We start from the raw sequence: 26,222 nt of genomic DNA, 5'->3' as shown, positions 1-26,222 counted from the left end.
GGGGGACAATCAATGGTTGACTACTGGACACTTAGGCATGGAGTAGCATCAGCCAGGTTTGCATTCCCAGCTTAAAAGTCCAGATTAATCGCCCTGGGCTGCTTCTGTCACACACAGGGATATATTTTCTTCTTGGAATTTACAAGTAGTTCCATCTGAGAAATAAACAACCAGAGATAAAAATTACATTGTCACAGCGCAGGTGTGATCGATGTAGGAAGCGAGCCGTCGTGGTGGCTGAGGAGGTGCTCTGCCGGCAGAATCCTCCACGTGAGACCTGGAGGAGCCCCAGGTAAACGGAATGAGATGCTGATGGCACTTCAGCCGAGTGGGAAGCGTGGACTCTCTGCGATTTACAGGTCATCACTCTAACACCTGGGGTGCGGATGCTGGCCTCCAGGAGCCCGGGTGAGAGGCTGATTGGCAGGAGACCCCTCAGGCCGCCCTGCTGGGACAATCGGACAGGCCCCAGCCGAGGAGCAAGCATCACCTTGGCAGCTCTGTCTCCACCGAGCCCTCAACTACCTACCTGTCTTATCTCTACTACCACCAGCTGAAGGGAGCGAAGCCTACCTGTGAAGACCACCGCCTGGGAGGGGGCCACAGGAAGACCAGGCTGGATTGGGGGTAATAATTAATAATAAAAATAATAATGACATTTATTCAGTACTTACTATGTGCTAGGCAACGAGGATTATCTCATATTATCAATCTCCTGAGAACCATCTGAAGAAGATACTATTATTATCCCCACTTTACAGATGTCAAATGGAGGTTCAGAGGTGAAGTGATTTCCACAAGGTCCCTGGAGTGGGCGGAATGGTGGTCCCAAAAAGACATGTCCATGTCTAAATCCCGGGGACCTATGAATGTCACCTTACTCAGAAAAAGGGCCTCTGCGGGTGTCATTAAGAACCCCGAGACGAGATTATCCTGGATCACCCAGATGGGCCCTGAATGTGATGCCAAACGTCCTTGTGAGACGCAGAAGAGGAGAAACAGCGAAGGCAGAGCCCGGTGAGGACAGAGGCAGAGACGGGAGTGATGCAGCCACATGGAATGCCAACCGGCGCCAGAAGCCGGAGCGGCAAGGGACAGATCGTCCCCCAGCGCCCTCCGAGGGAGCGCAGCCCTGCCAACACCTTGCTTTCGGATCTCCGGCCTCGGGGACTGTGAGAATACATGTGCACTGTGTTAGCCACTAAACGTGCGGCCATTTGCCACAGCAGCCCTAGGAAACGAATACAGCTCCCCAGGTGGCAAACGGCAGAGCCAGGACTTGAATGTGGCAGGCTGACCCCAGGCTCAGCCAGTGCCCACCAGGTATTGCTGCCAGGCCCCAAGGTTTGGGTGCCAGTCCTGGCTCCACTGCAATCGAGCTATGTGCCCCCCAGCAGCCTGCTAAGCTTCAGCCTTCTCATCTGCAAAATGGATGGACTGGACAAGTGGGGTGCCTCCGGGGCTGCCACAGTGAAGAGAAGGACATGGGGTTCTGAGCAACACAGGTGTGAAGAGGAAAAGAGCCCTAACAAACCGCCGGAGACTACAGCTTGTGTGGGTTTCTGGCCACCCCCGGTGTGTTCCTGAGCTTCTGGACACAGTATAGAAGTGATGGCGAACCTTTTGAGCTCGGCGTGCCAGCATTTTGAAAAACCCTAACTTAACTCTGGTGCCGTGTCACATATAGAAATTTTATGATATTTGCAACCATAGTAAAACAAAGACTTATATTTTTGATATTTATTGCATATATGTAAATGCCGTTTAACAAAGAAAAATCAACCAAACACGTGTGTCATAGGTTCGCCGTCACTGCAGGACACTGACCGTCCCTTGGGAGAACTGCCCCCCGCCCCCCATTCTGCATCCGTGTGCTTCCACGGAGCCCACCCCAGCCCCCGCCTGCAGGTGGACCGGTACCCAGTCAGCACACACTCCCAGGCCTCGGTGACTGGTTCAGGGCTGAACCTGGCCAGTGACATCAGGGCCCCAGCTTTTTTCAGACCGTTGGGGGAGAGAAGCTCTCTCTTCCTAAAGGAAGGGGAGAAGGGGACCGAGAGCTGCGGGAGGAGCCCTGTGAGCATGACGCCGGCTCAGGGGAAGCCACACCGAGACACCAAGTCCCGATGGCGCCGGTGGTCCAGTTACCCCTGAAGACGAGCCTTTTCGTCGTAGGAGCCGGTGCAATTCCTCTTCCATCCCAACAGCTGGGTTTCGGTCATTTATAACCAGCGTCCCCGCTCTCAGGTCACCAGGCGCCACCATGTCTAAGGATCTTTCTAACTCTGAAGCATGTGATTTCAAGGTCAGAAAATCCACGCATGTGATTTCAAGGTCAGAAAATCCACGTGTGTGTTTGCCTGTGATGCATATATGTGCGTGCACAGACACGCCTGCACACACCTGCTTTCCTTGCAGCACCCTCTCCCCCACCTCTCTGAGAAGAGAGCCTTACGCCTCTGCTGCTTGACCTGCCCTCAGGAAGCCGCCGGGCCGTTGGGTCTAGGCCAGTGGTCGGCAAACCGCGGCTCGCGAGCCACATGCGGCTCTTTGGCCCCTTGAGTGCGGCTCTTCCACAAAACACCACGTGCCGGCGCGCACGTACAGTGCGACTGAAACTTCGTGGCCCATGCGCAGAAGTCATTTTCGGCCTGGGCAAGTCTATTTTGAAGAAGTGGCGTTAGAAGAAGTGGGGGTATGTTCACTGAGGTTGACCCCTCAGATTGAGGACGTTTTTAGCAAAGGCCAGCTTAGGAGGACCCTAATGAAGTTAATAACAATGTGCCTACCTATATAGTTTTAAGTTTAAAAAATTTGGCTCTCAAAAGAAATTTCAATCGTGCTGAAGAGTGTCCCTTTCATGGCCCGTACTGCCAAGCGGGGCTCACGCTTCTTCTGTGATGCAGCCCACCATGATGAGTCAAACTGTTAACCCCCAAGACTGGGGCCCTTGACAGGTCTCCACCAGCCCATTGTCGTTCGCCACCAAGCCAGGAGTGTGGCCCCACCCAGTGGCCCACCTCGGGCGCCAGGCCCCCACTAGGACCCTCTAAGAGGCAGAAGCACTTCAACTCCCAGAGTCCTGCAAGTCCAACCCGCGGACCTGGAGCCCTGGAATCTGCCAAGGGCCCAGCGGAAGGCTATGCTGCTCCTGACCAGTGTCCACCCAAGCTCTCAAAGCCTGCATCTTCCCTGCCGCCACTGTGGGCACTAGGTCTTCCAGGGCCTTGCACAGCCCTGGTGCCTCCAGTACTGCACTTTGCCTCCAAGGTCTTCAACTTCATTTCCTGAAGGGTCACCAAGGGTCAGCTGGAAAAAACCATTTCCAGCTTTAGCCTACAGAGGGACACCTAGGCCACTCTGTCAGTAGAGCCAGAGGGGCAAGAGGAGTGTCCAGGCTTGGGGGGCCCTGGGACCCTGCCAATTTCAGATCATCTTTTACCAGGAGCAAGGCCTTCCTAAGCCTGGGCCCCACTCAGCTGTGCCCTAGCGATAAGGGTGAGGAAAGAAGCCACACTTACTGCCCTTGGCCCCAGCCCTTTGCATTCCAGGTTCTTGCTGAGGTGGGCAAATTTGGGTATTTCTCTGCCCTAGTCCCAAGACAGCTAGAGAAAGGGTATGCCAACAATATCTTCACCTCCTTCAGCTACGTTTTGTTTTGTTTTGTTTTTTTGAAGGGGCCGGGGACATGGTGGTGTTACCCGCTATATTCTCAGTCCCCTGCCAGTTTCTTAGCCCCTGGAAGGGACACAGGGGTCCATTCCTTTTTGTACACGTATCATCTCCCTTCTCTCTTGTACATAAACCCTGGCCCTTCTTTCAGGGTTTGTTGGCTCTGTTGACTCATGAGTTTGCCGACCACTGGGCTAGGCCAAGCCTCACCAGACGCTTCCTGGGTTCTTCCGGGTAACTTCCAGCTTCCACCCTGAGGCCCGGAGTCTAACTCCTTTCTGCACCTGAAGACAATTCCCCCAAATCTCTTCCTCAGGACCAGCCATCCCACGGCTCCTCCAGGAGTTCCCACCATGACCGTTTTGGTATTGTTTTGTTTTGTTTTTAGCATCTTCACTACTTCATAGTTCACAATCATGCATTAGACATTTACTGAGCGCTGAGTGTGTGCCGGGCACAGGGAGAGAGCTGGGGATACACACCAAAGAAGTGGACACAAAAAAGAGAAGGGAAAAAAAATAAGTGGACTCAACTCCTGTCCTCACGCACTCACCGTCCAGGATGCCACGACTGATTATAGCACTAAATAATGGACACAGGTATTCAGCTCTCAGACACCACCCTGGTGCAGGTGGCCGCTCTCCTCTGGGGACTGGTCTCTCCTAATGTCTCTATTCCTTCCCCTTCTTCTTCCCCAGCGTCTCTTCCTCACACAGCAGTCAGGGCATAACCCTGGCAGCTCAGAAATGAATCCTATGGCTCCCATCACACAGAGGATACAATTCAGCCACGTCGTCATGGCCTCCCTGTCCACCCTGCCGCCTCCCTTGCCCCCATCCCTGTGTCCCAGCCCCCAAAGGCCATTTTCATCAAACACTCTAAGCACAGGCCTCTCAGGGACCTTGCGTTGGCTGTTTCCTTAGCCCGGCTCCTCTCCTGGTCCAGCATCCACATGCTCCTTCCCTCATCTCGCCCACGTCGCTGATCAACGTCACCTCCCCAAGAGGCTTCCTTGAGCACCTCACCCCAAGCTGCCACCCTCACTTCCTGCGTTCTCACCTTCCCAGTACTCACCAGCCCTGCCAGTGCCCCCTGGTCCACGACCCACCTGCCGGGTGAGCTCCATGAGCGCAGGGCTGTGCCTGTCTTGCTCACCACTGTGTCCTCTGCACCCAGGTGGCTGGCACCCAGCTGGTGTCATTAGTTATTTGCTCACTGAATGAATGAATGAATGAATGAATGCTGAATGCTGCAGGCACATGTAACTGGGAGACCTGATGTAGTCTGGGGGGGTGCTCAGGACCACATCTGAACTGAGCTCTGAAGAAAGAGAAGGAATTATCCAGGTGAGAGGGATGAGGTGGCAACATTGCAGGCAGCACAGTCGCCTGTGGGCGGATCCCGATGTGGAGGGAGACTGGCACATCAGTACGTGAGGGGCAAGCGGGGTTAGGCAACGTCAGAGGGTAAGTGGGGGCTCTCCTCAGGAGGCCTGGAAAGCCCTGTTTAAAATGGGCCCCCACAGACACTGGGGCAGTGAGGGCCTGGGGCAGAGGGCGGGCGGGGCGGGCTTGAGGGGGGTCACGGGGTGGGGGGACATATGTAATACTTTCAACAATAAAGAATTATTTTTAAAAGAAATAAAATAAACAAATAAGTAAAATAAAACAGGCCTCTATTCCCAAGAGCTCTGAGAGAACCTGAATGATTTTAAACAAAGTGACATGATTCGATTGTGTCCCCTAACATCGCCTGCCTGTCCACAGGGCAGAACCTGGAGCCCTGATGCTGGAGCACCAATCAGGAGGCTACGGCAACAGTCCGAGCGAGAGACGCGGGGCCCTGGTTTGGATGGTGGAGACGGGGAAATGGAGAAGCATCTCAGCAACATGCAGGCAGTGGACGGGATTGGTGGACGATGACGAGAGAGAGGATGACTCAGTGAGTGCTCAGCAGAGAGCAGAGCGGCTCCGTCCCCGTCCTAGATTTGGACACTTCTATTAATGTAGCCAAAGATTACAGATGCTTTTTTGGGGGAAGGCACATCAAACTTTGACTCACTGTTCTCGCAGGCAAATGCTTCCTCATCATAACCACCCTTGCAAAGACAGGAAGGGTCCGCCGTGAGAGAGCCCGGCGCCCGTGGCAAGCTGCCTGATCACAGCCTTGAGGAAGGAGCCAGGGCCTCGCACACTGGTGGAGGCCAGAGAACTGCCGCGGGGCATTTACTTTCAAGAAAGAAAAGGTGGTCATGGGCGAGGGGTACACATTCTCTCCTTCCTCTAGGCGACTGAACTTTGGGGACAAGAAAAAAGACATCGTAGGAGAAATGTCACACACTATACTACCCACATGTCTGCTTCTAGAAGCTTCCATGACAGATACCCGTGTACTTCTGGACTGCCAGAGGCTGTGCATGATTCCAGAGAGCAGAGAAGGCTCCAGAAGCTAGTGTCTGGAAGTCCAAGCAAGAATGCCCTCCTGAGGCAGCAATCCAGTGGCATGGGGGGCATTTCTCAGGCTTCCTCTAACCTGTCACAACTGTGCTAGTGGGTCCCATTAAAAATGGTCGTCATGGGTTATACACCCATGTGACTGCACTTAATGCCACAAACTGTACAGTTAAAATGACTAAAATAGTAAATTTTATGTTATGTATAACATAAATAATTAAAAAAAGATACCTTACAGTCCATAGCAATAACCCACTACCTCATGCTTCAATTTCCCCTACAAAGTGCCTGCTATGGTTATCTTCCAGCCTAAGGCTGAACACATACAAAAGGCAATTCCCTATATGCTTAACAGAGAACTCCATCTTTCATATTTCTATTAGAAATTTCTTGGAATAAAATCAAACCAACTAATATATATATTTTTAATTATAAAGCCATCATGGAGCCCCAGCTGGTTTGGCTCAGTGGATAGAGCCTCAGCCTGTGGACTGAAGGGTCCCAGGTTGGATTCCGGTCAAGGGCACATGCCCGGGTTGCAGGCTCCATCCCCAGTAGGGGGCGAGCAGGAGGCAGTGGATCAATGATCCGCTCTCATCATTGATGTTTCTCTCTCTCCCTCTCCCTTCCTCTCTGAAATCGATCTATACATTTAGAAAGCCGGCACGGAGCTTTTGGAGCCCACGATGGATGCTCCTCGGGGTGGGGCTCCCTCAGGGCAGGGCTTCCTGTCCTGCTTCCTAAAGTCCTGCTGCGCTGTGTCCAGGAGGCGAGATGGTGAGCGCCAAGCCCCACTCACCCTCCACCTTCCACACGGGCCAAACTCCCTCCTGACATCCAGCCACATCGGAGCAGGGGCTCGGACCGCACGCAGGAAAGAGTCCCTCTCTGGATTCAGAGAGCCGGCCGGGGTGCCTGACTTTGGCCAATTAGTACCTTGCTCGGTGTAACCAACCGAGTCACAGATTCAATTCGATTCAGCAAACATTTATGGAGCATCTCAGCGCCAGGCGGTTCCTATCTGTCCTGTAAGTGCAATGAAGCACAGCCTTCTCTCTAGATTAATTTGTATTTCAAGGCAAAAAGGTAGGTTTTAAGTACCTGTAAGAAGCAGTAATGGATGCCTTGAGGAGCCTTGTGCATGGGGTTGGGGAGGGGGGAGGCGCAGAGGGAGAGGCGCCGAGAAATGGCCAGTGAGTCAGTGCAGCAGGACCTGGCTGCAGACAGGAAAGAAAAAGTAGACAGAGAAGCCAGATAAAGCCCAGCGGGGGGGGGGGGGGGCATTGTTTAAAACCTTCCCCCACTTTCTTTTTAATCGAAAACATAATGCATGCGAGTAGTAAAAAAAACCACTTTAAAAAAAAAACCACAAAAGGGCATACAAGGAAAAATAAGCCTCCTTTCCTCTCCCATACCTCGTCCCCTGTATCTTTCTTCAGAGACATCCCACTGTTAACAGTTTCTTTTGTGTCTTTCCAAAAACCTTCTATCACCTACAAGTATATCTTTCCTTTTAAAACCCAAATGGCAGTGCCGTGTATCCCCACTGCGGCTCACTTAGCAATACCCCTTGGCATCCATCCCATCTCGGCACAGAGTCCCCCACCCCTTGGAGTGCAGAATCCCATTGTACGGGGGTGTTGTAATCTACCCCATCGGTTCCCCACGGATGGATGTTTAGGGCGTTTCCAGTTGCTGTGATTACAGGCAATGAGAACATGCAGGCTCCTGTGTTTCTGCCCACAGTGCCAGGGCGTCAGTCAGATAAATTCCTGGAAGTGGAATTGCTGCGGGAGTTAGATAACTGGGGTTGGCACTGTTCAATCCGGTTGGAGCTGTGTCTCCAGGAGAGGAGATGGTGCATACTGAGCCTCAACCAACCTCCTCCCTTGCACACACGGGCCCCCAGTCCCCTCACTGACACGTGGCCACATGAGAGCAAGGGTTTGGACTGCGTGCCAGGAAAGATTCCCTCTCTGGGTTCAGAGAGAGCCAACCTGTGTGGTTGGGGACCCAGTTGGGCGCTAAGAGGATGCAGACCCCTTCTCGTCGGGGGTGAAGAGTGTGCAGGGGGATCAAAGCGTAAGAGTAAGGCATTTAGTGAGCACGCTGCCTGGCACACAGTGAGTGCTCCGTCAGCATGAGCTATTATTGGTGTGATTATGATTATTATTATTCAGAGGGAGCTGTCTTGCCAGTGAACAGGAAAGCTCCCAGGGTGGGTCTGCCCAGAGTCCAGTTGATGCAAAGGAGCCTGCTCAGCATTTGGAGCCGGGCGAGAGCGGAGACAGGCAGTTCCCACTTATCACCGCGTGGCATCTGGAACTCCCGGGCCTCTGCCAGCACCTAATAAACACCATACTTCATGCCTTGCCATTGTCACCCACGCGTCCCCTGATGCCTGCTGGTGTCGTCTGCCATCGCACACAGTCAGCATTTCGCCCGGCACATGACTCCTTTATGACCTGCTTTCTTTTTAAAGTGGCGAATGCAGCCGGAATGATGTCACCGTGACATAATGCGTGTGTTATTGGGGACAAGCAGGAGTAGGGTGCATTAATTAATTTTCTCACCTGTGAAATGGGTTAAGTGTTGGTTGTAATAGGATTACTGTGAGGCGTACACAGATAATGGATTATTTATGATTATTTATGAAATTTTTTTATAGACCAGGCTTATTCCACATTTGATTTCAGGTCCGGCTGGTATGGCTCAGTGGTTGAGTACCGACCCATGAACCAGGAGGTTTCTGGTCAGGGCACATGCCCGGGTTGTGAGCTGGATCCCCAGTAGAGGGGCATGCAGGAAGCAGCTGATCAAGGATTATCTCTGATGTTTCTATTTCTCTCGCCCTCTCCCTTCCTCTCTGAAATCAATAAAAACATCTTTTTAAAAATTCTTTTAAAATATTTTAAAAGAAATTCAGGCAGTTGAGCACCTGGAACATAGCAGTGGCTCAATACAGCCTCAATTTCCTTCCCCTGACCTTCTGTCACAGTGGCCACCAGTGGACCCAAGCCTCCCATTCATAGGGGCCTCCATCAGTTGAAACACGTCTGGCACTTCCTTGTGAGAAAACGGGCTCATTTCTTGAATCCCATCTTGTTTTTAGCCTAAAAATAATAATAAAAATCCCAACAACAAACCACGGTCTGCAGACTGCTCATCTCCTTTATTCACAACACACAGCTTCAAATTACTTTTGGCCTTTTCCCCCCCCCCAAAAAAATCAAACCCACCCCTAAAGGTCAAGGATCCGCCACTGGCCGAGTCTATTCTGAAGAAAAGACTGCGAGATCTGAAGCAGCTTCCCAAGGAATCATCAACTGTTTTGAGTTAGCGCAGTGAACGGGAGTCAGAGCACACCCCTCCCCGCTCCCTCCAGCCCCACCATGACTCTGAGCCCGCCCATTCCTTAGGACACTTACACCCAAAGCTTCTTTGTAGGAAAATCCATCCCCCTGCCTCCTGGTTCTACTCTGTGGCTCACATTTCCCAGTCTCCGGGGGAAGGCGGGTTTTGCTGCCTGCCTCTGAGAAGTGTATGCTCAGGTGGAATTCATGGACACTGGGTGTGGGATAAGGTGTTGAAAGTGGTCTGAGAGGATGGGGTGGCCTCCCTTCCGTCTTTTGTGGGGGACACTGGGAGAGGCACGCAGGGACTCTGGGTCAGAGATGGGGTGCCTCCGGGAGCAGGGAGCAGTGTCTCCCCTGCGCCCACACCCAGTGTTACAAAGGCCCCACCAACACTCAGCAGGGAAAAGGATTGCCCCTGGTCTGAATGCCCTCAGCCTTGTCCCCAGATATTCTCAAGCCAGAAAATGCCCAAGGGCCCACGCCAGCCTCTCCCTGCCGGTGTGTGAGCTTGCTCCTCCCCAGCCCACAGGCTGGAAGGTGACCTGTCCCTACGGAGCCCCTGAGAGGGCTGCAGGCCGGGCAGCCCCGTGGAAGGACCCTGGCCCCCAGGTCAGCTCGGCCTGAGCGCAAATGGCTGGGGCAGCGCAGGCAGGCTCTGCCGGCTCCCACCTCCAAGCCTGTTTTCTTGCCTAAAAAAGGCTTCACACATTGTATGCGGGAAACGTATTTATACGTTTTACGTTGACTGGTAGTAGAGCGCGGGACATGTATTTTATAGACGCGGGATACGTTTTTTATAGACTAGCGGTAGAATGCGGGTAACGTATAACTACGTAAACTAAAGTTATGGTAATTTTACTGAACGTTGCCATTTGTGCAAAAAATTAGCAAAAATGGCCCACGCCACCTGTTAGCGCGCGATAAAAACTACCCGCAAACAATGTTTAATAGCCCTAGCTGGTTTTGCTCAGTGGATAGAGCATCGGCCTGTGGACCAAAGGGTCTTGGGTTCGATTCCGATTAAGGGCACGTATCTTGGTTACAGGTTCCTCCCCAGCCTGGGCCCTGGGTGGGCACGTGCAGAAGGCAACCAATCCATGTGTCTTTCTCACATTGATATTTCTCTGTCTCTCCCTCTCCCTCTCCCTCTCCCTCTCCCACTCCCTAAAAAAAAAAAAAAGGCTTAATACCTACTTGGGTTGGGGGTGGGGTCAGGAAGGGGGCGTGTAAAGATGAAATGAGAGTGACAGCGAATACTCACAGGCGCCTCTGGTACAGGCCTGTATCTGGAAGGCGCAGCTGCCCTGCTCTCCCAGGAAGCCTGGGGCCATGACATGAGCCCACGGGGATGGAAGGAGTCACGGAGGCCCCAGCAGCCCACCGAGCTTCACTGTGTGGCTGTGAGAGGAGGCAGCAGAGGGAAGCCTCCAGGTTCGAGCGGGGAGGAGGGGTGGGCCTAGGCCAGTGGTCGGCAGACTCATTAGTCAACAGAGCCAAATATCAACAGTACAACGATTGAAATCTCTTTTGAGAGCCAAATTTTTTAAACTTAAACTATATAGGTAGGTACATTGTTATTAACGTAATTAGGGTACTCCTAAGGCTTAGGAAGAGCCACACTCAAGGGGCCAAAGAGCCGCATGTGACTCTCGAGCTGCAGTTTGCCGACCACGGGCCTAGACTGTCTTGTGGCTCAGCCTGGAGAGGACAAGACCTTTAACCTCCCCTCCCTCTCCTTCTTGGCTCATTCCAGGGGGGAGGGGGCTGGCTCTTGCTGTCCACAGAATGACCATCTGCTACAAGGCAGTGAAGCACAGTGGTTATGACTGGCACTCAGCACTGAAAACATACCTCTGTATCTTTCTGTTGTTGTTAATCCTCACCCGAGGGTAGGTTTCCATTGATTTTTGGAGAGAGTGAAAGGGAGGGGGAGAGGCAGAGAGAGAAACATCAATGTGAGAGAGACACAGCGATTGGTTGCCTCCCGCATGCGCTCTGACCAGGGCCAGGGATCGAGCCTGCAACCTAGGTACGTGCCCTTGACTGGAATCGAACCCAGGACCCTTCAGTCCATAGGCTGACGCTCTGTCCACTGAGCCAAAACCGCTAGGGCGCTATCTTTAGCTTAGATGGCTTGCTGCAAGATCTACACTCAGTTAAAGATAAACAAGTCCTTATCCTCTTGCTAATTGGTTCACATCGATTGACCTTATAAGTGGGTCTAATGTAAAGCTGGTAACAGATGCCCTGTATGTCAAGCAATCCTTGCACTTAACTAGCTGTTGCTCAAGCAACTGAACGAGGTACATTAACCCACATTCTCAGGACAACTCCTCCTTCGAGGCTGCAGAGCCCATTTCCCCTATTGGTTAAAACATGTGCTGGGTCAACAGGCCTGCTTAAAGGCACCGGGTCCTATGAAACGGGAGGTGGCAACACTAGTGCAGATTCCTCAGGGAGGTGGAGGGAGCGCTGAGCCTGTGACAGGAGTCCCTGGCCCTGCCCTGGCTCAGGCCGCTGGCGGGAGAAGGGGCTGCGTCCCAAGCACTGGTGGAGGAGGAGGATCAGGAAGGCAGTGCCCCTGGCCTTCTCATGACCTGGCCGCCACTGGCCTTGCGATCCGTTTCCTTACTCGGCCTGCTCCCAGGAAAGCTCGGGTCTGTCTCACTGAGCCCATCTCCAGGGTTGGGCCCATCACCACTGCTTCCCAAGGGGAGCTGATGTTCCGTCCTTTATTGTGCCAGTGTCTGAAACGGTCTGGAAACGGATAAAGACAACCAGCAACCAGGAGATGGCCTAGAAATCTTGGCCCAGGTGCCGGAGGCAGCAGCCCTCCCCACCGTCCCAGGACCCACTGGAGGGCTAGCTGCTGGCCTGGAGTGCCTCTCAGCTGGCCAGAGCCCTGGCCAGCCACCCTTACCTCCCCTCTGCTCTGTTAATAAACCTCAGCTGAGGGCCTTCTGAGCCCCCTCCCCGGGGTTGGATCCTCCCTGGTATGCCTTATCAGCCTTGCTTTTCACAAGCACTTAAATTCATGAGAAAAGGCAAAAAGTGAAATCAGATAGAAATGTAGGTCTGTTTGCTGTTTTCTCCAATGAAATGGCTCTGGGTAAACAGCAGACGCCTTTGATGAAATCCCAGCAGGCTTAAACAATAAAGCTCGTTGCAAACTCAATCTGGCAGAGATATCAGATCTGAAATTGTTTCAAAAAACATGTCAACATTATCTAATGCTCCTTTAAAAACTTCCTGGGTTGCCCACTGTGGAGTCTGGGTTGGGGAGATAGGACAGGAGCAACCCCAAGTCTCAGAGTGCCTGGAGCTGGGAGCCAGGAGCCGGCTGTTCCTGTGTGTGTGTGTGCGTGTGTTTGTGTGTGTGTATGTGAGCGTGAGTGTGTGCATGCGTGCACGCCTGTCGGCTATAAAAGCCTAAGCGGCCACTCTGTGGTCATTGCCCAAGCCAGGCAAGGCACCAGCCTCCCTCTCACATACCACTGCAACCTCCCTCCCAAACCTGGACTCCCTGCCTCCACCCTTAACTCCCTAACTCCTACTTTCCATATTTCAGCCAGCAGACGTTTTTAAACATGTAACTCAGATCATGACACTCCTTTACCTTTGCTCTGCACTGAGAATAAAATCCAAACTCCTCCCATGACCTACAAAACCCTAGAGGACCTGCTCCTGCCTACTTGTCCCCCACTCACTACATCCCAGCTTCCAGGCCTAGAACACCAATCTCTGTCCTGCCTCCGGGCCTTTGCACCTGCTGTCAACGGCCTGGGATGTTTTTGCCACAACCCACTATCTTGGCTCACCTCCCCAACCACCCTTACTAGTGTCACTCCTCTTCCTGGCCAAACACAGCACCACATGACAGTTTATTCTCTACACTAAATGCAATCACTATCTGAAACCACTTCATGTGCTTATGTGTTTACTGTTTCCTCCTCTGGGATTTAATCTCCTTGCAGGCCCAGACCTATAGTCTCCTTGCCGGCAGCCGGTAACTGGCACACAGTAGGTGCTCAATAATTATTTGCTGCACGAATGAGTGCATGAATGCCATCCCCCCTCTAGGGATGCCCCACTGAAATATCTTTCAGCCTCTCTCAGCCTCCCTGGTTGTCCCTGCCCCACCCAGGCCGCCCCCAAGGCCTCAGGGCCTTGAGCCACCAGGCCTTGGAGGTCAGGTCTACCCTGGGGCAGGGGCTCAGGCACCAAGGGGGACTCAGATGTCCCCCCACTTTCACTGTTCCCCTCCCCCTAGGCTGCCTCCTCCTCTCCCCGCTCCGGGACCCAAACTCACAGGAAGCCTCTGAGATGCCGGGGCAGGGGTGGGAGGGAACTGGGTCCTTGCTCTCTTCACAGGCCTTCCTGGAAAAGTGCACGCCCTGGTCTGCCGGAGCCTCCAGGGTCTGGGGCCTGGGGTGGACAGCGATGCCACCCAAGGGCGCAAGCCCTCCAGCCTCACCCGCCCAGGGCCGCGATCGATCCCCACCGCTCCGGCCTCGTTACCGAGGAGAGCTGCCGGGGCTGGCAGCGGAGCCAGACGGCTGCGGAGGGGAGGGGGCGGGAGGCCTCCTTGGCTCCCTGGCCCGGATTAAATATTTACTATGTTTTGTTTGGCCTTTGGGGGAAGGGCGCGGGGACTGTCGCATCGATCCCGAGCTGCGGGCAACGCGGGGCGGGTCCGGGGGCGCGGGCGGTGCCCGAGCCGGTCGCCCAGGAGCCTCGCGGGCGGGCCGGGCCGAGCACCCCGGGGCGAGGACAGCGCGCGGGGCCGCCGGCCGCGCTGACAGATCTGGGTTACCGCGCGCCGCGGGGCGCCGCTGCCGCCGGGAAATGACTCCCCGCGCCCGCACCGCGCTCTTTGTAACCCCGCGCCCTCCGCCATCGGTCCTGCCCGCAGACCCGGAGCCTGAGCCCCCCGCGACCCCGACCCTGACCTGCGACGGTCCGGTCCGGTCCGGTCCGGTCCGAGCGCCGAGGCTGCGCTGGGCCGCGTGGTTAGCGCCAGCTCATTGCGGGGGAGGGGGATGGGGAGCCGAGAGCTGGATGCTGGGCCAGATTGGGTCCAGGTGCGCCCCCAAACCCAGGGCCTCCTCACCAGGCTCGCCCTGCCTCTGGTCGCTCTTTCCTACCCGAGGTGCGCGGTGCCAGCGCCCTGGCCCGGCCCAGCCCGCTCTGCCTCGGAGATCTTGGGGAGAAAGGCGAGTGGAGGGGTCTGGGGCCGCTGTAAACTCGCCTGCGGGGCGGGAGGGCTGGACCGCTCTCCCCGCAGCCAGGGGGAACCCTGGAGTCCCTTTTCTGGGCACACACTCCACCCCCAGCCATGCACACTCCCAGGGAGCAAGCGTGGTGGGGCAAGGACAGGAGACCCATCCTCCCTGAGCGCACAGTCTGGTGAGCAGTCAGCGCGGCCACCCTCCCCTCCCTGCTCCAGTGCACACACAGACTGCTCTCCAATGATCCGTCACATGGATGCACACACCCTAAAGGGCTGCTCACTCACATTCTACACGTGGAGATACACCCTGGCCCACCCTGACCCATCTCTACACATGTGTGTACATGTGCCATACACATACACATCGACTAAGGGGCAGCTGCCCCACCCACTGTCATGTGTGTGCTCACTAATATAAACACACACACATACATACTAAGAACCGCCCCATTCCTACACAAGCATGTGTCTATGCAGGTGCACACACGTGCACACACAAAGAACACCCATCGTCACCTCTGTACCTGTTGGTGTACACACACACACATACACAGAGCTGGCAATTCCCACATCCATCCTTGCACACATGAGCACACATGCACTGGTGTCCACCCCTCACCCCATCCCTATATACCTGTCCCCCTTCACACACGCACCCCCCAGCATACACGCTTGCGCACTGACTACAGGCGGCCGGGGAAGAGCTGCAGCCTCCAGCCCTGCTCCTATTTAAAGAGAAGCATTGCTGGAAAAGGAACAAAAGCAAAGCCAGCTATAAATAGCCACCTCCCTCCCTGCTTTTCCTGCCCTCCGGCCTTCATGGCCTTGCCTCTCCTCTCCCGCCTGCCTGCCTGCCTCCGGCCCAGAGCAGCCAGGGCAGGTCTGTCCCCAGGGGCAAGCAGCAGGGCCCTAGAAGCCAGGTGGCCAAGCACTGACCACTGGGACAGGCCAGGGACTCCGGGTCTGGGTGGGTGCAGGGGCACAGGGCCAGCCACCGGCAGCCAGCTTGGCAGGCATGTGCCCAGCTCAAAGGGAGGGAGGTCCACTTAGGCCAGGGCTGCTGCTTCAGCAGAACTGCAAAGGCTGGCAGCTGCGGGGGAGGGGAAAGGTGGGTCCGCCAAGCGGCAGCCACGCCGCCCGCCCCCGGGGCGCTCCAGCCCTTCCCTGGGTTGGCTCCTGGTTTGGTTCCTGGGCCCCGGGTTGGGTCGAGGATATTGGGTGCCTGTCAAGAAGCCATGGGGTGGAGGACAAGTGAGGGAGAGGGTGCAAGTCCTACTCTGAGCTCTAGTTCTATCACCCACTGATCCACCAGCCTTGGGCAAGGCCCCTGGCCACATGACCCCCCTCTCTACAGGGTGTTGGGAACGCTGCATGAAAAACAGGTGTGCCGGGCAGGCCCTGGGGAACTGTGGGGGGCCCTGGGATGGGGGAGATTACAGACTGCCCTGTGTGTCTGAGAATCAGGTAAAAATAACACTTCCACTTACTGTGTATTTACCATGTGCTAGGCACCGGACTGTCCTTAGCTTATTTGCTCCTCTGTGAGGTAGATACTGTTTATATTCCCACTTTACAAGTGGAGAAACTGAGTATGTATGCCTCCTTACAAGGCAATCACTAGGACCAATTTCTTAACATGAGGTTTTAATTAGTCCTTAGACACTGGGACTGTATAACACATGCTTTCCCTCAAGGTCACAAGGGCCCCTAAAGCACAAGGCCAGGTTGTGAGCCAAGCTGAGACTAAGCCCAAAGCCCTCCTACCTACGTTGTCGTGTACCGTGAGAGGCTGGGGCCCCTGGTTCCCAGGTCTGCCCCTCCCGCGGCCGGCGGAGGGCTGGGCTGGGCTAGCCTAGGCCTGGAACGGGAAGGGCTGCAGGGAGGAGGGAGCCCACTGGTCCTCCGCTACAGCCTCCCCCACCCCCCCAACCACCCCCCCTCAGGGACTTGCTGCATCAGCTCCTCCCACCCACCCCTGTCCCTAGCTCCCCCAGGGGCTTCTCTTCACCAACACTGAAGAGGGGAAGGGAGGGAGTGGGGGGAGAGCTTAGGCAGACCTACTTTCAAGGCTTTAATCCTTTTTGCTTAAAGGATTTTTTTTTTTTTTTTTTTTTTTTTTTTGCTTGGGGAAGACTTGGTCTGATCAGAGGAGAGACGCAGGGAGCTGACAAGCTGTGGAGGATGGGGGGGGGGGGGTGAGGAGAAAGAAATACATATTTATTACCCTCAATTATTAAAAAATAGGTAGTACTGGATCTTAGGTCCTGGCAGACACTGCAGCAGCTTGTGTGTAAGGACTATTTTCTTTTCTTTCCCTCTCTCTCTCTTTTTAAAAGAAAAATTTTTATTTATTTTTCTGATGAATTCTGTTGGGATTGTCATGTGGTTAGTTGTTAGCAAAAATGCCTTGGCCAGTTCCCAGAGGGGTGGAAGGGTTGGGCCCTAGAGAGGTGAGCAGTCTACCGCCAGGGAGCCTCCATACTCAGGCACAGGGGGAGCCGGCACCCCATCTCCGAGGAGGAGAGGGGGTGGGGCCCCTTAATACCAGCTGCCCTCCCCCACCCCCACTCAGGACAAACCCTCCACCAATAACAGGCCTTCCCTTGTGAGTGCTCTTTTCCAGGGGCTGGTGAGTGTGAAATTGATCCCACTAGGAGGTGACACTTCTCACCCCAGAATTCTGAGGGCTTCACCCAGGGGCACTGCCAGCTGCTTAGACACACCCTTCTCCTCCCAGGAATGTACCAGCCTGTTAAAAGGGGGGCAGCTTGTCAGCTTTTGCGAAGATGGGGAGGCATCCTGCAAGGGTCCTGAGGCCCACTGAGGCCTGACCTGCCAGGCAGGCGGCAGGCGACCCCCCAGCCTCCTTTGTTTTGGGCCCGAGGACAAACAGAGGGATCTGCAGCGAGGAAAAGGCCAGGGAGGCAAGGCCACCAGGAAGAGGACCTGACATTCATTCTGGCACTTGGGGTCCCCAAAGAGCCTGGCACGCAGTAGGCCTGGGCACATGTCTGTTGAAGAACAGAAGAGGATGATAAAGATGGAAAATAAGCCCTAACCGGTTTGGCTCAGTGGATAGAGTGTCGGCCTGCAGACTGAAGGGTCCCAGGTTCGATTCCGGTCAAGGGCATGTACCTTGGTTGTGGGCACATCCCCAGTAGGAGATGTGCAGGAGGCGGCTGATCGATGTTTCTCTCTCATCGATGTTTCTAACTCTCTATCCCTCTCCCTTTCTCTCTGTAAAAAATCAATAAAATTTTTTTTTAAAAAAAAGATGGAAAATAACATCTTGCCCTACCTGGTTTGGCTCAGTGGCTAGAGTATCAGCCGGCCCTCGGACTGAAGGGTCCCGGGTTCGATTCTCAATTGCAGGTTCAAGCCCGGCCCTGGTCAGGGTGCGTGCAGAGGCAACCAATCGATGTCAGCCAATGTTTCTCTCTCTGCCTCTCCCCCTCCCTTCCACTCTTATAGATAGATAAATGATAGATAGATAGATAGATAGATGATAGATAGATAGATAGATAGATAGATAGATAGATAGACAGACAGATAGATACCAACATCTCACGGAGGTCTTGCTGCATGCCAAGAAGGCATTTTATATCCATTTTGTCATAAATCTCAGAACCCCAAGAGGTAAGGCACTAACCCCACTTTTCCGATGACTAAACTGAGGCCCAAAGAATTAGAAGCATTTGCCTGAGGTCAGGCAGATGGTTAAGTGGCAGAACAGGACCCCGATTCCCGCCTGTCTGGCTCCGCAGCCCCGGCTTTGGCTGCTTGGCTCCATACATGGAGGAGGCAGGGAAACCGGAGCGGACTAGAAATAAGTGCGAGAGGAAGGGGGCAAGAAGCAGGGTCCCTTTTCCAGGCCAAGAGCCCAAGGCACAGGGCTGGGCCGGGCTTTCCCCTCTGCTCAGGGAGACCCTCTGGAGCAGGAAGAGGCAGCTGCGTAGAGGTCAGGGTTGTGGGCCTGAAGTTAGTGGGGATGCACCAGTTTTCTGGGGAGGCCTTCAACCTCCCCTCACTTTTCTAAGCCAGTGGAAACCACTTGCGAATGCTCTCCACAGCTCCCCCTGCAAAGCCTTAGGAGACTTCTCCCTGGCGATCGGGTGGAGGAGGGCAGAGTTCAGGACAAAGCCGGTCTTTCCCAAAGAGAGCTCCCTCCACCCAAGGTTGTCCCTGCTGGCCCTGACCCCCCTGCCCCTAGCCAGCCCTGTCCGGTGTCAGTCAGACTATTCACAGGGACTCGGTCCTGGACACAGAAAGGTAAACCTTCACAGGGTGGCCGGTTCTGGCCTGCAGGACGGCGGCACAGGAAGTTACCACTGCCCCTGCTCCGACGGAGGGCGGGATGCCTCGAGCTCCTGTTCTGAGTCAGGAGAACTTTATCAGCATCATCTCATTTAGTCTGCACAACCCTACAAGACGGATACCCTTATTAGCCCCGCTTTGCAGATGGAGTAACTCAAGTTCAGAGAAGGTCGGTCATTCCCAGGACTAGCCAGATCCTGCCTGCTGAACCTCCCCACTCGGAGGCGAAGGGCCTGGCCACTGACACCTGGAACGAGACTTCCCGACCAGACCCTCTCCTCTTGTGAGCGAAAGCCTCCATCGAGTGAGGACAGCCACTGGCTGGGGTAGGGGTTCTGGACGGATAAGAGGCACGTTAACCATGTTACCAGCCAGTGACCGTGGACGTTCTGTGCAACACGTCAGCCGACCGCCCCTAATGCTGTGTGATGTTGGGCACACCACCGCAGCTCTCTGGGCTTTGGTTTTCTCAGCTGAGTCATCTGGTCCCTCTAGCACAGCGGTTCTCAACCTGTGGGTCGCGACCCCTTTGGCGGTCGAACGACCCTTTCACGGGGGTCGCCGAAGACCATCCTGCATATCAGATATTTACATTACGATCCATAACAGTAGCAACATTACAGTGATGAAGTAGCAACGAAAATAATTTTATGGTTGGGTCACAACATGAGGAACTATATTTAAAGGACCAGAAGGTTGAGAACCACTGGTCTAGCACCAAAGAGCCTACAGATCTGTCAGGAATCACACAAATCCTCCATCCTCCAGAGTTTTGGGTGCCACAAGCCATAACCACCCGAGGAAGAGTAATGCCTCTACATTTCCCCCACTGCTGCACCCACAGCCTGCTTCCCTGCAGACCTAGGCCATCTTCACAGCCTCAAAGCACGCACACACGCACGACCCTCCAGAAACCGTCAGCTCTGTCTGGCTGCTGCCGGGGGTGGAGTCAAGCCCGGGTACCTAAGGGGCATCTCTGACCTCCCACAATGGCTTCCACCTACCCTGCTCCCTGTGAAGGCCTGACCGCTCACCCTGCTCTCCTTCCCCTGCCCAGAAGCCCACACAGCACGCGGACTAAGGCGTGTGCACAGGTGTTGGCAGTAGCATGGTTCCTAACAGCAGAAACCTGGGAACAGCCTCCATGCACAACCCAAGGGGACTGGCCGTCACACGATGGGCATTTTGTTGCCATTAAAACAGGTTTAGCCCTGGCCCGTTTGGCTCAGTGGATAGAGCGTCAGCCTGCAGACCAAAGGGTCCCAGGTTCGATTCTGGTTGGGGGCATATGCCCGGGTTGCAGGGTCAATCCCCAGTGGGGGGGCATGCAGGAGGCAGCTGATCAATGATTCTCTCTCATCATTGATGTTTGTATCTCTCTCTCCCTCTCTGAAATCAATAAAAATATATATTTAAAAAAACAGGTTTAGAATCACCAACCCTGGAGCCTTTGAGAGATACTGTTAATTTAACAAGACAGGGCACATCTGCATGAACGCAGGTGAGAAGCGAAGAAGGAAGGATGCACCGAGTGTCCTGGTGCCGGGAGCCGGTCCATCCTTGCTGTTTCAAGGGACCTGGCGTATATGGCATACTGTTCTTAACATGTTTGCTCCCCTTCTTGGCACTATGTGTTTTAACCAAGGTCACCTCTCTGAGAAAGGTTGTTTCCCCAGGTAGGGATTTTCCCCTGAAGTTAGGGAGGGAATAAAACCCCTTAACTAAGTGCCAGGCAGGTAATTAATCACTTTAACTACAAACAATCATGCTTAAGCTACATAATCTTTACTCCCTGGAATGGAGAAAAGAAACGCCCTAACCTTTGGAATAGAGATTGATAGGATTGGAATCAACTGGTATAAATACAGATGTAACAAGACAACAGGATACAGAACCTAGACAGAACCTAGACACAGAACCTACACACAGAACCTAGACACAAAACCTACACAGAACCTAGAGACAGAAGAACTTCGCTGGAGAGAACATGGCAAAAGATCCTGGACAGAAACTGGCCACAGAACCTAGAGACAGAACCTAGCGAGAGAACCTGGCTACAGAACCTGGATAGAACATGGCAAGAGAACCTGACTAGAACCTGGTGACTGAACCTGGCTGGAGAACCTGGACAGAACCTGGCTGGAGAACCTAGCAAGAGAACATGGACACAGAACCTGGCTGGAGATCCTAACCAGAACTTCGCTGGAGATCCTGACCAGAACTTGGCTAGAGATCCTGGCAAGGCTGCTGATCAACTGAACGCTGTCTCTGTGTCATTCCTTCTTCGCCGACTCCGTCCACACCTTTGGGGACCCCTGGACCTGCTGGGGTTGGACCCCAGCATCCTGGGAGGGGATGCACTAGCCACTCGCTGGGTTGTGGGATTACGCCATTTTCTTCTTTTTGCCAACCTGCGGTTTCCCAGTGTTTCCTGCCATGTGTATGCATCCTTTGAGAAGTTCCAGAATTTTACTCTGGGAGAAGAAGCAGTGGGTGAGAGAGACAGGACCATATGCAGAACTAAGCTCTATGTTTCCTACTTGGGTGTAATAGGAAAGGCTTCTGGGAATTGATCTCTGTCCTTGGACTCAGGCCAGAGCCTGGGCCACAGGAACAGCCGAGGAGGAGAGGTGTCTGACCCCAGTGGGCAGGGGAATCCCCAGACCTGCCTCTCCTTCCCCACCCCCATCATTGCTGGGGCTTTGGTCTGTGCTTTGGCTCCTCCCCCTGGCCGAGTGCCTGATGAACTTGGGGCTGACCCCCAACTCTGGTCCTCTCCAAAGGACCTTGAGCGTGGGCTACACCTCAGAATACCTGCCCTGCCCACAGTCGAGGTCCCAGAGGCAGCTGGGTGTTGTACCCAGCACACTCCTGCTCCTTCTGTCTGCAGGGCTCTGCCCACGCTGAAGCAGAGGAGCTGCAGGGCGCCTGCCCTCACTGCACTTATCCTCTGTTCAAACGGCACCTTATCAGGAAGATGTCCAGCCAGTCTCTCTAAAACAGCAGCTCTGTGGCCACTCTGTTCCTCCCTTCACCCTCTGTTCATGGTCACCTAAGCACCTACCCCGACCTGACGGAATATAGTTAAGTCATCTACTGTCCATTCTCCCCGCTAAGAACAGGGGACTTGGTTTTCATTCACTGCTTCATCCTCAGCGCCGAGGCAGCAGTAGGTAGACAATAGCGGGCCAATGTTTGTCAAATGCAGAGGGCCCTCCCACACCCCTTTGGCTGACAGGATAAAAGGCGGCCAGCTCATCCAGGGGCAGATAGATAATCCATAGGTGGCCATGATCTATAACAGGTCTGACATGGGAGAACATCGCTGGCTCAGTTGGGGTCTCTCTTCTGGGAAATAAAGCTGGGAAGAATGTGGGGCCATTAGCAGTGGGAGGAGGAGGGGGGAGGCCACCCTGAGGAGCAAGCAACACTAGTGGCCACATGGGGCCTTGTGGAAAGTCCGGGTGCAGACAGGGGGGCAGAAGCAGGCACAGCTGGGTTGGGTGGATGGAGAGGCCATGAGAGGGACCAGAGAGGCTGCCACTTGCTCGAGTCACTCCCTGTTCTGGAGGTTTCTGGAGTCTAGATCACGCAACTCCTTGCAATAACCCCCCATTTTCCAACAAGCTTCCTCTCTGCAATCCGATTAGTCCATTAAGCAGACACACCAGCCCGCCGGGGGCAGTGGGCCAGTTACAGGGAGAGACTAACCTCTGCTACTTCGCGCAGCCCCAGGGCCACTCGCCGCCCCCACGATCCGATCCGCTGGTAAACTTTCCCCTTTGGCGGGTACTTTCTCCTGAGTGAGGCCCTGGGAGCCGCCCCAGCCTCGCCCCCTCTGCTCGGAGATTCGGAGATTGGATTTCAACCGCAGGCCTGGGCAACAACCAGGGAGCCCTCCCCGCGAGGGAAGGAAGCAGTTCAAAGTAACAAGTCATTTTCACGGATGGAAGAGAAGACAAAAGAGGCAGAGTCTGCTCACCCCAGGCACCACCTGAGCTCAGCCTCACCTGGCGATTTTATTTCCCGTGTTCGGACCAGCCTCGTTTAAACATCTGAGATCTCTGAAGCCCGGAGTGTCCACCAGAGGTTTTCCTTTGCCGTGGAATCAATAGTGCAAATTTTGTTCCAGAAAAATCTGCCAAGAACCATCCTAAACTTTTCTGAGAGAGCTATCTCTTTTTCCAACACAGCTCCTGCCCCACTGGACACCCTCGGCGGCCCAGTTGGCCTGTCTTTTTGTGCCTGCCAGCTTCCTCCGGCCCCGGCCACGGCTACGGCCACGAGGAACAGAGCAGGGCTGGGGTGCGAGGCAAGCAGCCCTAGGCCCTAGATGAGCTACGTGGCCTCTCTGAGCCTCAGTGTCCTCATCTGTAGCTTGGGGCTAATAATACACACCTTTTCTGCTTCTAAGGAGTTGTTGCACAGGGAAAAGACTCCTTTCTGCATCCTCCTCGCTAAAGACAAAACAAAACAAAGGAAAACACACAACTGTTTCTTGCTGGTCCCTGGCACGACGTGTTTTTGTTTTTCCTTTCCTTTTTAAGCCCTAAGTAATCATGATTTAATTTCTCGTGCTGTTACAGAACAACTTAAAAATTAGGTTTTCGTAGTAAGTTTCTTGGGTTCCAACTAAATGCACAATCATTCAATCATCATTTCTAACCAACTCATAAATACGTGGCATTCGTTATTGATTCAACCCCGTCTACCCAACGTCTACATCATGTGCTACATTTCAGTCATTTTACTTCGTGCGGGACGCTGCTTTACCCCGGCCTTAGTAAGAGAGACAGTGAGCGCTCTCCGATGGCGTCATCGGATGAGTACCTAATAAAGGGAAACCAGGGCGAGCCAGGGGAAGGAGCGCTCACTGAGCCTGGAGACGGAGCTGCTGAAATTCGCTGGTAGGAGCTCTAGAGCAGCTGCCAGCTGCCGAGGGCCTGCCCATGTCCCTCGCTTTTACCATTTCAGCACACACCAGCCTGACTCCCAGCTGCCAGAACCTGCATTTCGTAGCCCGAGGGCTTCCTCCAGCAGCAGAGCGCCTTTGCTCTCCCACACGGCAGGCAGGCCCCGAGAGTGCCTGCAAAGTAACCCCCCACAGGCACAACGCTCAGCCGGTGACAGGTGGGAGCTGTGTATAAACACCCGCTCCCCTCCCCGCTTTGGGTGAGCTAACATTGAGGTGCAGGCTCTACACCAGGGGTCCTCAAACTACGGCCCGCGGCCACATGCAAATACAAATATTGTATTTGTTCCCGTTTTGTTTTTTTACTTCAAAATAAGATATGTGCAGTGTGCACAGGAATTTGTTCATAGTTGTTTTTTTTTTAAACTATAGTCCAGCCCTCCAACAGTCTGAGGGACAGTGAACTGGCCCCCTGTTTAAAAAGTTTGAGGAGTCCTGGTCTACACTGTGTCCCAAAGTTCCAGTGGGATGAAGCTCTGGTTGACCACAGTCCTAATTTGCGCGGAGTGCCCGTTATTGGCTTCTCCCCTTCTCTGTCTCACTTCTCCACTCCCCAGTGGCGTTTCGGAGGATGCCTCCCGGATCAAGGACTGGCCCTCGAACACTGTCTCAGGCTGTACTTGGGGGAGAAGCTGGGTGATGGTAGAGAGACACGGGGAGCCATGGCGACTCACCATTGGTTGAATCCAACTGGAAGTGGGAGGGCATGGGAGCCCGTTGTTGAAGATAGAAGGGCCAACCTCCTGACACACACAGCAGGAGAAGGGTGGAGAGCAGTCTTAGGGGACAAGTCTCCTCATGGAATTTGTCATCCAGTGGGGAAGGCAGATGATATAAAAGTAACTGCAGCCCTAACTGGTTTGGCTCGGTGGATAGACCGTCGGCCTGTGGACTGAAAGGTCCCAGGTTCGATTCCAGTCGGGGGCATGTACCTTGGTTGCAGGCACATCCCCAGTAGGGGGTATACAGGAGGCAGCTGATCAATGTTTCTCTCTCATCGATGTTTCTAACTCTCTATCCCTCTCCCTTCCTCTCTGTAAAAAATCAATAAAATATATATTTTTTTAAAAAGTAACTGCAGCAAGCCCTGGCTGGTGTGACTCAGTTGACTGAGTGTTGTCCCATGCAGCCAGAGGTCTCCGGTTCGATTCTCGGTCAGGGCATGTGCCCAGGGCTTCGGGCTCAGTCCCCAGTAGGGAGTAGGAGGCAGTGGATTGATGTTTCTCTCTCACATGAATGTTTCTCCCGCCCCTCCCCCCTGCCCCCGCTCTCCCTCTCTCTTCAAAGTCAATTAAAAAAAAATAACTACAATAAAATTGGTTGAGCACAATGACGGGGAAGTATAGGGTATTATGGGAACTCCAGGGCCCCTCCCCCCGTCCAGAAGGTGCAGGAAGGGTTCCCAGAGGCAGCCATGTGTCAGCTGAGTCCTGAAGCACAGGACTGAAGGCCAAGAGGCAGCAGAGAGCGTCCTAGGCAGAGTGAGCTGCTTATGCAGATCCCTACAGAGGCGAGAGCATGAGGCAGTCGCATCGAAAGAAGTCCGTTAGAGCTGGGCCTCAGAGTCCCAAGTGGGCAGTGGGGAGACGGGAGGGTGGAGCCGAAGGTGGGGCACACAGGGAGGTCTCAGCCAAGCTGGGAAGTCTGGACTATCCCCCAAAGAAAAGGAATCACTGGACGGGATTGTGCAGCCCTGTGGAAACCGGCCACAGTGTACAGCCTGGGTTGGGGGAAGGCAGGAGTGGAGGCAGGGAGGCTGCTGACTTGGTCGGGAGAAGGCCTGGCCCGGGCTAGGGTAGAGGCAGGAGAGGAGGAGAGGCGAAGGACACGGAAGGAGGACGGCCGCACTTCCCGGCGGGCCCATGGGAGAGGTGAGGGAGGGGCTCGTCCCTGGGTCCAGCCCCTGGGCTGGGGGTACCTGGGAGGATGATGGTACCAGATGCCAGAGATGGGGGGTGGGCATGGGAAAGAAGCAGGTTTGTAGTGAGCTCAGAGAACATCGGGGTCCACTGGAATGACGGCTCTGGACATCAGAAGCAACATCTCAACTGGAGATGGGACGTGGGGGGAGCCAGCAAGTGGGCGCTGCAGCCAGTGTGTGCTGAACCCCCCAGAGCTGCGTGTGGAGGAGAGAGGGCCCAGGGCGCACGCAGGGGGGGCACCGCATGGGAAGTCTGGCCAAAGGAGGTGGAGCTGGCACAGAGGCTGAGGAACAGCAGCCACAG

The sequence above is a fragment of the Myotis nattereri genome, assembly GCF_964212035.1.
Source record: "Myotis nattereri genome assembly, chromosome: 16".
NCBI classification, from domain to species: domain Eukaryota; kingdom Metazoa; phylum Chordata; class Mammalia; order Chiroptera; family Vespertilionidae; genus Myotis; species Myotis nattereri.
This window is presented reverse-complemented; position numbering follows the sequence as displayed.